At 36.9% G+C, this 12,184-nt stretch overlaps 1 pseudogene; it reads left to right on the top strand.

Moving 5' to 3' along the window:
• Window positions 1–9,639: 9,639 nt before the first annotated feature.
• LOC102872777 overlaps window positions 9,640–12,184 on the top strand; it is an 11,838-nt pseudogene continuing 9,293 nt past the window's right edge.

Raw genomic sequence — 12,184 nt, 5'->3', positions numbered from 1 at the left:
TACACTGAATATTTTTCTTTAAGTTAATTTTCAGCATTTCTTTAAGCAAAGTTGCATGTGTATCAATGCCAAGTTTTTTCACACACCATTACTAAATAGCAGTATTTTAGATGCCAACATATTTGTTTGAGTTCACAAAATATTAGTTTACACACACACACACACACACACACACACACACACACACACACACAATTTTGTTGAGGTGAATGGCCAGATTCAGACAATAGTATCCCAGCTTATTTCTACTTGTATAAATTTAATTATTTAAATAAATGAGTTGTGTATGCTGACCTGTTCTACCAATGTGAGACTGGGGGTGGGGGTGGGGTTGTGTATGGAAAAAAAAAGATGTTCATGGTGGTGGAAGTAGAAAGAGGCATAAAGCGTATTGGAAAACTACCAAATGTCCCCTGCAAATGGGCCCTATTCAGAATCAGTAAGCGTATGATGAGTGAAGTGGTTTTGAATATCGCCTTTAGATTCCATGCTGTTACAAGGCCAGCCCTGAACATGGCAACTCTTATTTCCACACACAGTACCTCTTCACTCTCAATTTAACCCCAAAATCTGATGAACCCATTACTCCATACTTGATTTCATGGAACAAGGAGTAGATATAGTTACAAATGATCAATCACAAGCCGTGAACCAAAGCAGCAAGGCATTAACAATTCACACCATTTCGGTCCACTTGCTCAAGCAGAAGATGTGCCAGCATATTTAATGCACAGCTACTTCATTCAGTTTAAGAAAAGACATGACTCAGGCTGCATTTTCAAAATGAAGGGGATTTCCAAAGATTTCCTACTTCCTAAGTCCCGGGTGTCAGTGCTTACCCACACATCAACAATTAAAATAACCAGGTGTCCCAAAAAGATCACAAAGTAAATGAAATTTTACTCAGGTAAAAACCAACATGACCTATGAAATATTTCTCCCCATTGCCTCCTTATTCTGTTTGAGCCAATCATACAAATCGATGTCTCTTACAGCCGTGTTGTAACACTATAGACCCCACAGGCAATATGCCGTCAGTTTAATAGGATCACTGAAAAACTAAAGCAGCTGTGAAAGATTGCTCTAAGAACAGCAATCGTGTGCTTGTCATTTTGTTCAGTGGATGAAAAATCCAAATTTGGGTAGGCATCAGTATTTAAGAAAATGACTGCTAAATCTTTTCTCATAAGTACCTTAGGGACAATAAGATTTGACATATAGCATGTAAACAAAAGTACACAGCAGCTGTTAGTTTAGTTTTGTTTGAATAAAAATACACTGATATAAGTCAAACAACATAGGAAACAGTATGCTCTCCAGGATGAGGCCTTCCCAGCAGACCATACTTTTGAGAGGTGTCAGCTCGTTGCTCTGGGATCAGGTGCTTTCCAGCTATACTTACTCCTCTCTTATTTACTATCTTGTTATCTGATACCTTTCCTTAACAACAGTAGTAAAGAACTACTATTTAATATAAAGAAAACAAAAATCCTCATCAGTGGTTCAATAGGCAGCATCATGATGGAGAAAAGGTTGAAGTTGTCAATGAATTAATTTTACTTGGATCTACAATCAAAAGCCTTTGTACCAGCAGTCAAGAAATCAAGAGAAGTGGCCATGGAAAAACTTGCTGTCAAGGACTTCTCCAAAGTGCAAAGAGCAAGGATGCCAGTTTAAAAAGACTGAATTGCATGTGATCCAAGCCATGATCTTTTCAATTACTTATTATGAACCTGAAAGTTGGGCATTGAACAAGGATGATCCTGGGCTTGAGCAAATCATAGATTGTGAAGAGGATGCAGGAGATGGGAAGGTTCAGACAGTTTTTCAGAATTGCTGTGAATTGTTGGCAACTTGATAGCACCTAATAGAACAACATTCAGCTATTTTGTACATTCATGCCTTATATTTGGCAGTAATGAATACTAAGATCCCTGACAGAGTCTTTGACGAGAAGACTTTCTGTAGATGTAGGAAGGAACTCAAACAGTATTTCACTGTGTGGAAGGAAAGAGGGAGCAAAGCTGGAAGTGGAGTTGGTGGACATAGAACATTATCTAGGGGGTCCTGAGTGTGCTGAGAGGATTGAAACCAGGATGACTGTAGCTGGTATCATGCAGGTCGGTCACTAGCAGGGCTGAGGAGGAAATGAGGTGCCTGGAGGCCCAAGGAGCCTCAAGGACAGGCTGGGCAGTGGTCAGAAGGAGCCCTCAAAGGGGCACTTGGGTGTTCAAGGTTATAGGACCCTTAAGTCAGTTGACCAGCACTTGGGCAGCCCTTATGCTTCCACAATGCCTTCTCCTGGGTGCAGCTGATTACCTGGCTGAGAGGAGAGTGAGCATGTGAGTAGACAGCAGCAGCTAGAGTTTAGGGCCAAGGACTAATAATGTCAAACTGGGTTGTCATGGTCTTATGGGAAATTCTGGATTGCTGATTCTCAGGGGACATTGGAAGTGGAAGAGCAAATATCTTCAAACAAGGTAGAGACTGTTCAGGTAAAGGTCCAGTAGGTAGACTCAGCAGGCAGCATGCACATACACTTCTACTCTTTCCTCCTACAGCCTCTAGGACATCCTGCCTGCAGATAGAGAGCTCCTTTCCTCAACAGTGCCATGCAAAAGTGTATTTTGAGATGATTGAGGTGAAGAGCTCATGTCAAACATCCTGAAAAATATCGTAAAGGCAGAAGAGGAAGGGGGCTTTGGGGAGAGGAGGTGTCAGCCCTTGGACTACTCTGGCTCTGGAAGACTAAGCGTCCCTCCCCTGTGTGTGGGGATGGAGGCCAAGGTCTCCTTTGACAACATTAGAGAGGAAGATGATAATGACAGATAACCTGAGTATGAGCCTGGCAGGACATTCACAGTGTAGTTGAAAGGATGAGGTGAGGCAGTCATCCTCTGTTTTTACATACTGCCATTTTTTGTGTGTGATGATCTAGTTTTCGAGACTAAGTGGAGAGGATGTATTCTAAAGGCCAAATGTTAACGTGTTTAGGTGTCTAGTCAGCTACCACTCATAGCAACCCTATGAACAACAGATTTCAAACTTGCCACGTCTTCCACTGTCTCATGATCTCCATGTTCAACCCATTGTTGCAATCACTGTGTCAATCTGTCTTGTTGAGGAGCTTTCCTTTCATTGACCATCTATGTTTTCCAGCATGTTGTCTTTTTCCAAGGACTGGCCGCTCCTGAAAACATGCCCAAATTATGTAAGACAAAGTTTCACTATCCTTTTATCTAAGTGCTATCCCAATAGCACTTTCTCCAAGACAGGTTTTGTTTACTCTTTAGGCAACTCATGAAATATTTAGTCCTCACACACACTGTGATCCAAGGGTATCACTTCTTCTTTGGCCCTCCTTTCCATTGTTCAACTTTCACATGTACAGAAAAGCCGGATCGCTGTTATGTGCAATTGAGTCAGAATGAATAGCAACTCATTACCTGAAGGTTGGATGTTGTTGTTATGTGCTGTGGGGTAGGAACTGACCCAGAGCTTACCCTCCAGCAGATTTTTCAGCAGAGACAGTAAATTGTGTGAAAGGCAATTGTCCATCCCTCTCCTACAAAACAGCTGGTGGATTCGAACAAAATTCTTTAAAGATTGCAGCATTAACTTCTTACCATTAGCCCACCAGAGCTCGCTAGGAGCATGAATACACATGTGCTGATACTAGCTTGAACTTCCTTCACATACTTACTGAATATGAAAAAGTAACAATATACGTGGGATCCCCCCCCCCTTTTGTATTTATCACAATACACATTTAAAACTCACTTGGTTTCTTTCGAAAAAAGAAAAAAAGACTTTTTAGGTCTTCATTTTAAAATAAACTCTAATTGAACTTTTGATCAATTTCTAGAAGTCCTTATCAATTTCTAAATGATGCTCTGCTAACAATGACTGAATATTTTGGATGCTAAGATCTGAAACGTGATGCCAAAAGACTTGGAGACATTTCTTTATAGTTAACTTAGCTCCAGGCTGTGCTATTTTCTTTCATTGTGCCTTGTACTGTGTCTGAAATGAGAAAATTGCATTATTATCTAAATTATGGTTCTGTATATTTAATAGGCATGAATTTTAATTTTTAATTGGAAGTGGGTTATTAAAACCTTTGATTATTTCCAGTACTATTTTGAAATATACTAGTGAAAAATTCTGATCTTTCTAGTTTTACATAGTAGAGTCAAATGTAATATGCAAAAATAAATGTTCTTTTAATGTAAAATGCTGCCTTTGGAGGGGAATGTATATTCCCTAGGTATAGAACTTGACAGAACATTCAAATCTATATCTACTTGATACGTTCCATTAGCTTTGTGGTTTCTCCTGAGAGAGATTTTTGTGTTCTTGTCATGTACAGCTCTCATCATGTGCCCAAGTAATTTAACTTTCTTATCAGTGATTAGTAAATGGTTTTAAATAAGACCCCTTTGAAGTTATTATTTAACATTTGAACTCGTTGTGCTTGCAGTTCTTAGAGGAAATCACCTTATCAAACAACAAATAACATTTTGATGTTTGCTTAATATTATTGCTCTTATTTTTGAATTTTATTGTGTCTCTTTACCCACAGTCCTGTGTTTTTGATCAAATAGAGCACACGAGAGTTATCTAAGGCTTTTTAAAAATAAATTTGTCTTTGGCCCTTCATTGACTGCTTAATGCTTGATTGTCAAATCTCTTTTTGTGTTTCTTACTCTTCCTTGATCTTCACAATAATTTTATGAGAACTGTTAAAATAAAACAGTTGTTAATAGAATATATAGTGTTTTTTCATAGGAAGATGTCTACTGTATTTGAGCAAAACTTTCAGTCTATCCATTGATCAAATTTTGACCAAGTTCTCATCAGCTCCTCAAAGTTATAAACCATAGAGTTGGTCTTAATATTTACCTAAATGACTGACCACAGTATATCTGAAATATCATTTATTTATGTAGAAAGCATTTATTGAGCTTCTTATACCAAATGAAAAGACACTATAACCTCAAATGCCAAAAATTTAATGATTCACTGTGTGGTGCTAAGGTTTATTGTTCAAAATGGCTTCCCTAGCCATTGACTTTGACTCTGCCATGTGGATGAGTGGGAATGTGCAAATAGGGCATGTTAGTCTATCCACAAAGGAATTGATTAGTTTTACCACCAACTTGAGCAGATTCAGTGGCAGATTTTGGAGAATCTTACTACCAGCAAAGAAAAAGCAGACATATAGTGCATACCCTTCAGGACCAATCATGCACCAATCAGACCTATATGAGCACAGCAGCAGCAGCTCAAGCAGAGAACTAGAGACTCAACATGAGACTGAGATGACCTTGGGACTACTGCCCCAGGGAACAAGAACTAAGAGGCTTTGCCCAAGTGTGTTGGAAGACTAGGGTTGAGGGATGGGACAGACCCATAATTGGCTTTCTAACACTGACCTCAAGGCTCAAGGTTGAGGTGCCTGTGAGCAAATTTCGGAAGCTATCCTGAGTGATTGTATCTTGCTACCAACTGGAATTATAACCTTTGACTTCTATAATATGGTTCTGTGTGGTCCCTGAACTATCATAGTGGATTTTGGACCTAGAAAAGCAAGCTTGGTGTTAGAATTAGTAGAAAAAGTTGCTGGAACATAGGGGACATGCCTGACCTAGTGGGAATTGCTTTTGCATTGTGGCTGTTGTTGACTTGGACTGTTCCCCCTTGTTGAGTTGGTAGTGCTCAGGTATAACCATCCCCATGTGACCCTTGCTCCTTTTGCACTGTGATATGGAAGTAGGAAGGGAGAATACAGGAATTAATACAAAACAATAAGGGAAACATAAAAGGTAAAATATCCTATGAAAACATAGAGGAAAATACACTGAATTAATCCTAAATTGGTGGAATATTTTCCCATAGGAGGTAACATTCGATAAGAGCTATGAAGGATAAGGCTATATTAACAGGTGGAGAATTTGAGTGTGGTGGGGAGTAGAAATGGAATAGAAGAGTATGAAAGTTATCAACTGTTAATATGAAATTCATGTATCTACTCTTTTTGACACAGTGACCGCAACAGTGGGCTTTAGCATGGCAGAGATCATGAGATGGTGCGGGATAGGGCAAGCTTTCCATTATTGTTCATAGAGTTGATATGAGCCATGGTGGTCTCAATGGCATCTAACAGCATTCCTTTTGGTCATTTAAACTATTTACCCACAATCCTCACTGTAAATTCCAAACAAATTAAAACTTTTTGGTGTATTTTCAATTGAAAGTCAGCAAAATAGATCAAAAAAGGAATAATCCACATACCCTTTTGCCTTTCCAGTGGTAGAAATTATCCAAATTGGAATGTACACATTTGTCTGATCTATGTAGAATGATAGTGTTCTAGTGGCAAGGAGTTGATCTATCAATCCAAAAGCAAGTGAGTAGAATCCATCAGCTGCTTTACAGGAGAGGGATAGGAAGTCACCTCTAGTGTGATTTTTTTGTTGTTAGTTGTCCTCGAGTAAAGTGTGACTCTTAGTGACCCTATGAACAATATATGTGAACCCTATTCTATACATGCCATCCTCACAATCTCTGTCATACTGGAGCCAATTGCTGCAGTCACTGTGTTAATTCAGCTGGTTGAAGGTCTTAATTTCTTCTGCTAGCCTTCACTTTTCCAAGCATGTTGTCCCTCTCCAAGGAACAGCCAACATGTCCAAAAGATGTGAGATGAAGCTTTGTTATTTTTGCCTTCAGAAAACATTCTGGATGCACCTTCTCCAAAATGTGTCTGTTTGTTTTTTTGACAGCCCATGGGATATTCAGTATGCTTCTCCAAAACCCAACTCAAAGGCATCAGTTCTTCTGTCATCCTTATTCGTTGTTTAGTTGTCAAATGCATACTAAATAATTGAAAAGGCCTTTCAATTACCAGTGTTTAGTAACTCTGTAGACTTCCTGGAGGGTCAGCTGTGAGTTGGTTTATATTAGACAGCATATAACAATAATTTGCATAATGATAAATTAAGGAATGACTGGTTTTCAACATTTACCTTATTAAAAATTTTGGGCCTCTTCATGAAAGATTGAAATTAGAGAAAAGCCAAATTCTTGTTCCAATAACATTAATAGGAGAGATCAGGTAGAATGGTGATGTAAAGACCTCAGACATGGAAAGAAATGTGTGTGGAAAAAGCATAAGAGTTATGCACATAAATAAAGGAATATAATATGACAGGATTCAGCTAATCTTGACTCAGTGTCAACCAGTAACATCAAACACATTTTAGAATGAGGTAGTATTTCTGATAGCAATTAAAAGAAGCACATAGCTTAGAAGGACAGAAAAAATAATATCTTGGAGTGTATTCCCTGGAAAAAGGTAGATTTTTTCATTGCCTACTATATGTTTTATTAGCTCTGAACAGCATCTTAACTTTTGGTCTTTGCAAGACTTTTTATTGACCTTCCTAAATTATTGATTATTATCGTTTGTTACACACCTTATGCAGTGGTTATATAGCAGAATAAAAGCTTTGCTGCAGAAGTGATCCCTATTATAAACAAAGAGAAAATCATGGTTTAGGAATACATATGAGCTCTTCTTTGGTACAGAATATATAAACACTCAAGAAAACACTTAAAATAATTCATACTATGCTAAAAATCCAGGATTAGAGATAAAAAGTCAAGTACCTTTATAAAAAAGAAATCATGCAAGTATATTTCCAAGTGATCATTTTCAGCCAAGATTCCCTTTTTATGGTGAGTTTGTTAATTTTGCTCTCCAATACATTTAATTTTTGAAGATAGGTTGACTTGGACTTCCTTCCCAAGTATTTAGGCATATCATTTTCTTCTGTTTTCTGTCCCTTCCTAGTTAGTGGAAACATTGTTTGTTCTTGAAGTGTGCTTTATCTTGCTTTTCAAGAAGATCATCAAAGTTACTAGTTTGCAGCTTCCAAAGAGAAAGCGCCCTGTTCTAATCCTTAGTTCAGAGGCTAACCTTTATTAGTGCTCTTGTGGTTATAATGAGGGCCCTGCTTCCAGCAGGGAGACTCTGGAATACTGAACAGATTATTCAACAAGTTCAGAGCAGATTCTGAAGTCCCTTATAAAACCTGCTTGTGAATACTGCTTTCTTTGCTTTGCTGTTTATGGTTTCCATAGTATTCCTAATTACATAAATCATGTGGAGCATGGGAGCTATTTTCTATCCAATATAAATTCTGACACTGCTTAAGCTTTGGAATAAGTTTACTTCTTCTGTTCCTCCTCCCCCCCATAGGTATCCCCCCCCTTGAATTACTAAGGAGGATGGAAATGCTGAGAAAATTAGTGTGTGATAGAAAAGCTAGTAAATGTTTCTTTGCTATCTCTTGAGCTCACAAAAAGAATTTGAAAGCACTTTGTGTTAAGTATAGATGAATCAATCTGTTAAAACTGGAAGAAGATAAAACTTCCTCTGACTTAAGTTGAAGATTAAGTTTGGGATGTGAGTTATTAAAATTTAATGTCTAGTTCTTGATTTATTTTATTCCCATCGCACATCTATTTATGCATTTCCATGTGCAAAAATGACTACACTTAATGACTATACCAAGTAAAGGTGAACAGATTAAAAATCTAAGACATAGCAATGTATAAAATACAGATGATCCTTTTGTTAGATTTCTTTAGGAAAAAATGATAATCAAAATTTATATCATACATACTTTGAAAGACTGAAGAGTTAACTATTTGAAAGTTTGCTTCTCTTTTGTTATTTCTACTGTGATAAATCTGATTTAAATCTGAGACATTTGTTGATGATACTATTTATAGAGAAAAGCAATTACTCTGAAGGTCTAAAATGAAATCACAGGTTAAATTTTAGGAATAAATTTATCAGGCTGGCACGTTTTAGGATGTCTAAAAAGTCATTGTTCCATAATTTGTGTTTATTTAGAGTAGTCTTAGAAAGTGGAAACTGTTTAATAACAGAGTTTAAACTGTGAGAGAGCTGAGGTTGTACTTTGGTAGAGAATTGTAGAACTTAGGGCCATAAAATGCATAACTTTTTTTTTCTTTGAGATCTAAATTCAGCAGAATACCAGCAAACCATTTGCATAACTCAGACTCTCAGCAGCTCAGCTGAACCTAATTGTAATTCAATTTCCAGATTGCTATGCTAGGCCTCTCTGCATAAAATATTCAACATATAACATAACCAATGACACAGACCCATTTTCTTGGCTGGTGATCTATTTAATTCCATTTCTAGTAGAAATATGTATGAGAATAAGGCATCCAAGTCATACAGTTATTTTGTACATTTATGCATGTGTCATAATGGATACACCTACAAGTTAAAAATATTTTCTTTCATTTTTCTGGGCTCCCAAGTGTATATAAGATTTTATTATTTCTTTATTTCTGCCTTTTCAGAGAGAAATTAAATCTTGAAAAATGTTCGCTAGCTGCCATGTTATTTGACTATTTTACACTAGAAAGACTTTATAAGCTAATCGTGTGAAAAAGTGTATAAACATGTCTGTCAAGTCCATATGGATGTTGCAATACAGCCCCACAAGCAAATATCTTCTATCTGTTTACAAAACTGCATGCTGGAATAGCATTCCTAAATCTGTGACTAGTTTATATCTCAGAAACTTAAAAATCAACATGGGTACGATGAAATGCTGGTTTAAATTTCTCTCCTTATTTTTAAACAGTCTTACCACTCTCTTTTATGAGTTACTTAAGCAATGGCAGTGAAAAGTCGAGAGCAGAATGGTTTATAAAGGTATAGATTATATTTTGTGAATAATTTCCAGAGATAATGTTTTAGGGATATAGGCTCCTCAACGGGAAGCTATATACAGAAACAACATGTATCTTACAATTTTATCAGGACAATGCAAGTAGATTTCAGCAAGGTTGGTTCCAATTCATCTGTGATAAATGAGAAGATAAGGCAATCAGTGCACACCATGACACTCTGTGCAGCTAGTTAGGCACACTTCAGAACTATTCAGGTGTGCTCACAAAGCTTATGAGTCTTGCATGGGGGGTGTCTCAATATAAATACATCCTTCATGGTGGCCACTAGTAATGCGGGAATTGCCTCTCTAAGATTTAACCCAGGTCAGATATAAATAATAGATGTTAAGAGTTAGCTCTGGTATTGGGGCTGTGCTCCAGGCAGTGTATTTCAGTTGGGTCAAAAGAATTTCTTTTCCCTTTACTTGCATAGTTCCTCTGCTTGAAAAATGCCTGCAAAATTCCATCACACCTTTGCGGGGACCAGTTTGGGTCTCTAAGGGAGAAGGTTTCAGCCCCACAGGAGCTAAGATGTACATCCAAGGAGTTCTTTTGGCCTTGTATGAACGATTAAAGTCTGCAAAAAAATATTATAAACAGGTGAGTCATCCATCCCTCTTTAAAAAGTGCTTTATTGTATATTTAAAAAATGTACTTGATTGTATTGAGGCAATGATTGGCATAGTGTCATAAGAGAACTGTGACATGCATTTTGAGAGCTCAGCACCCGTTAGGGAGCCAAAGTGCTTCTTCTGTAATCTCAAAGCCAGCAATAATGGGGCTAATTGTACTGTCTTTTGGTATGGCATGTCATACGTCTCATCTTTCTTGCTACACACTGTGCAAAGCTAAGAGACAACTCCTTGTGTGGAAATTCTATAGACAGTTACTTTAAATAAGAAAATGAAAAGCTTCTAAGGCATTTGAAAGTTTAAAAATGTTCAGCTATCTTTTCTCCCCCTCTTTTTAGTATAAATTTTTATTGTGGAGTTTGGGCTAAAATGTAAGAACTATGAGGCATGAAATTGTGATTTAACTTCATCTTGAGACTAACTTTGCTTTTTTATACTTATTTAACTTACATATTTGAGAATCAAAAATATGGAAACAGAATTCATGTGTTTGAATCACATTGAACTTGATTTTGCCTATATATATATTCAATAATTATATGTGTATAGATGTTTAAACATGCTGATATTTTTGTGAATACTCATAAGGACTTTGATCTAAAAGTAGAATTCACAGTCTAAAGCCAAATAATTGATGTAGTTTATAAAATAAAAATGGAGTTGCTACATTTTAAGAAACCTTTTTGCACTTGGTGTTAAAACATTATATATTTTACCATGTTAAATAAGAACTAAGTTTTACATTTTTAATGGGAAGCCTTCAGTTCAGAACTCGACTCATTATCTCAGGCCACAGGCTGTTGAAAAATGAGTATTTTGAAAGCATAATGCTATTATTCTCTATGTACTGGGGGAGGGGTGTTGAGATTGGATGGCAGGCTCAGTGTTCACACAGCACCTCCTGCTGTCTTGTTCAGAAAAGAACAACTTGTGTTGACTTTGGAAGAAAGTCTTGAACTATGATATCCAAAAATTATCTTCCTGAAGAAAAATCTTACTTGTATAACGTGAATGATTTTCTAATAAGATAATTTCAGGTGATTCATAAAATGATATCATTAGGTATTAAAGATAAGGCTATGCATAATAATAAAAAGGATTAAAAAATACCTTTACTCTTAATATTCTTTTAAGTTAATCTCATGTATAAAAATTGGTGCTAAACTGTTTTTCCTTATGTTTAAAAGGAAATTATTTTAACTGAAACATGCTGTCTCTAGTTTTGAGATGTGGTGGTAGCATAAAATGGATTGTGACTAATTGAGTCAGAATAATTTATTTGGCATTATAGGTTTTGATTCCATGACTGAAAGGTTTTAATTTATTTAATGTTAAAGAAAATATGAGATGACACTATTCTCTAGTATTAAAAAGGAACTCAAAAGCTCCCCAAAAAGCCTTGCTGTCATTGAGTCAGTTTTGTCTCAAAGCAATCATATAGATAAAGTACAACTGTCTGGAACTTTTCCAAGGCTGTCAGTTTTCAGGGAAGCCGACTGAGTCTTTTTTCTGCAGAGTGGCTGGTAGATTTGAACACTTAGCCTTTCAGTTAGTAGCCATGTATTTAGCCACTGTGCTCCCAGGATTCCATGGTGTAAGAAAAGGATGGTTTAAATCAAGTCTGTCTGTCTCCTTCCCTCCCTCCTCCTCTCCTCTCCACTCCTCTCTTTTTCTCTCTCACCTCTTCTCTTCTCTTCTCTTCTCTTCTCTTCTCTTCTCTTCTCTTCTCTTCTCTTCTCTTCTCTTCTCTTCTCTTCTCTTCTCTTCTCTCTTCT

Source organism: Elephantulus edwardii, unplaced genomic scaffold (assembly GCF_000299155.1).
Source record: "Elephantulus edwardii isolate Elephantulus edwardi_28Jun2011 unplaced genomic scaffold, EleEdw1.0 scaffold00029, whole genome shotgun sequence".
NCBI classification, from domain to species: domain Eukaryota; kingdom Metazoa; phylum Chordata; class Mammalia; order Macroscelidea; family Macroscelididae; genus Elephantulus; species Elephantulus edwardii.
This window is presented reverse-complemented; position numbering and strand designations above follow the sequence as displayed.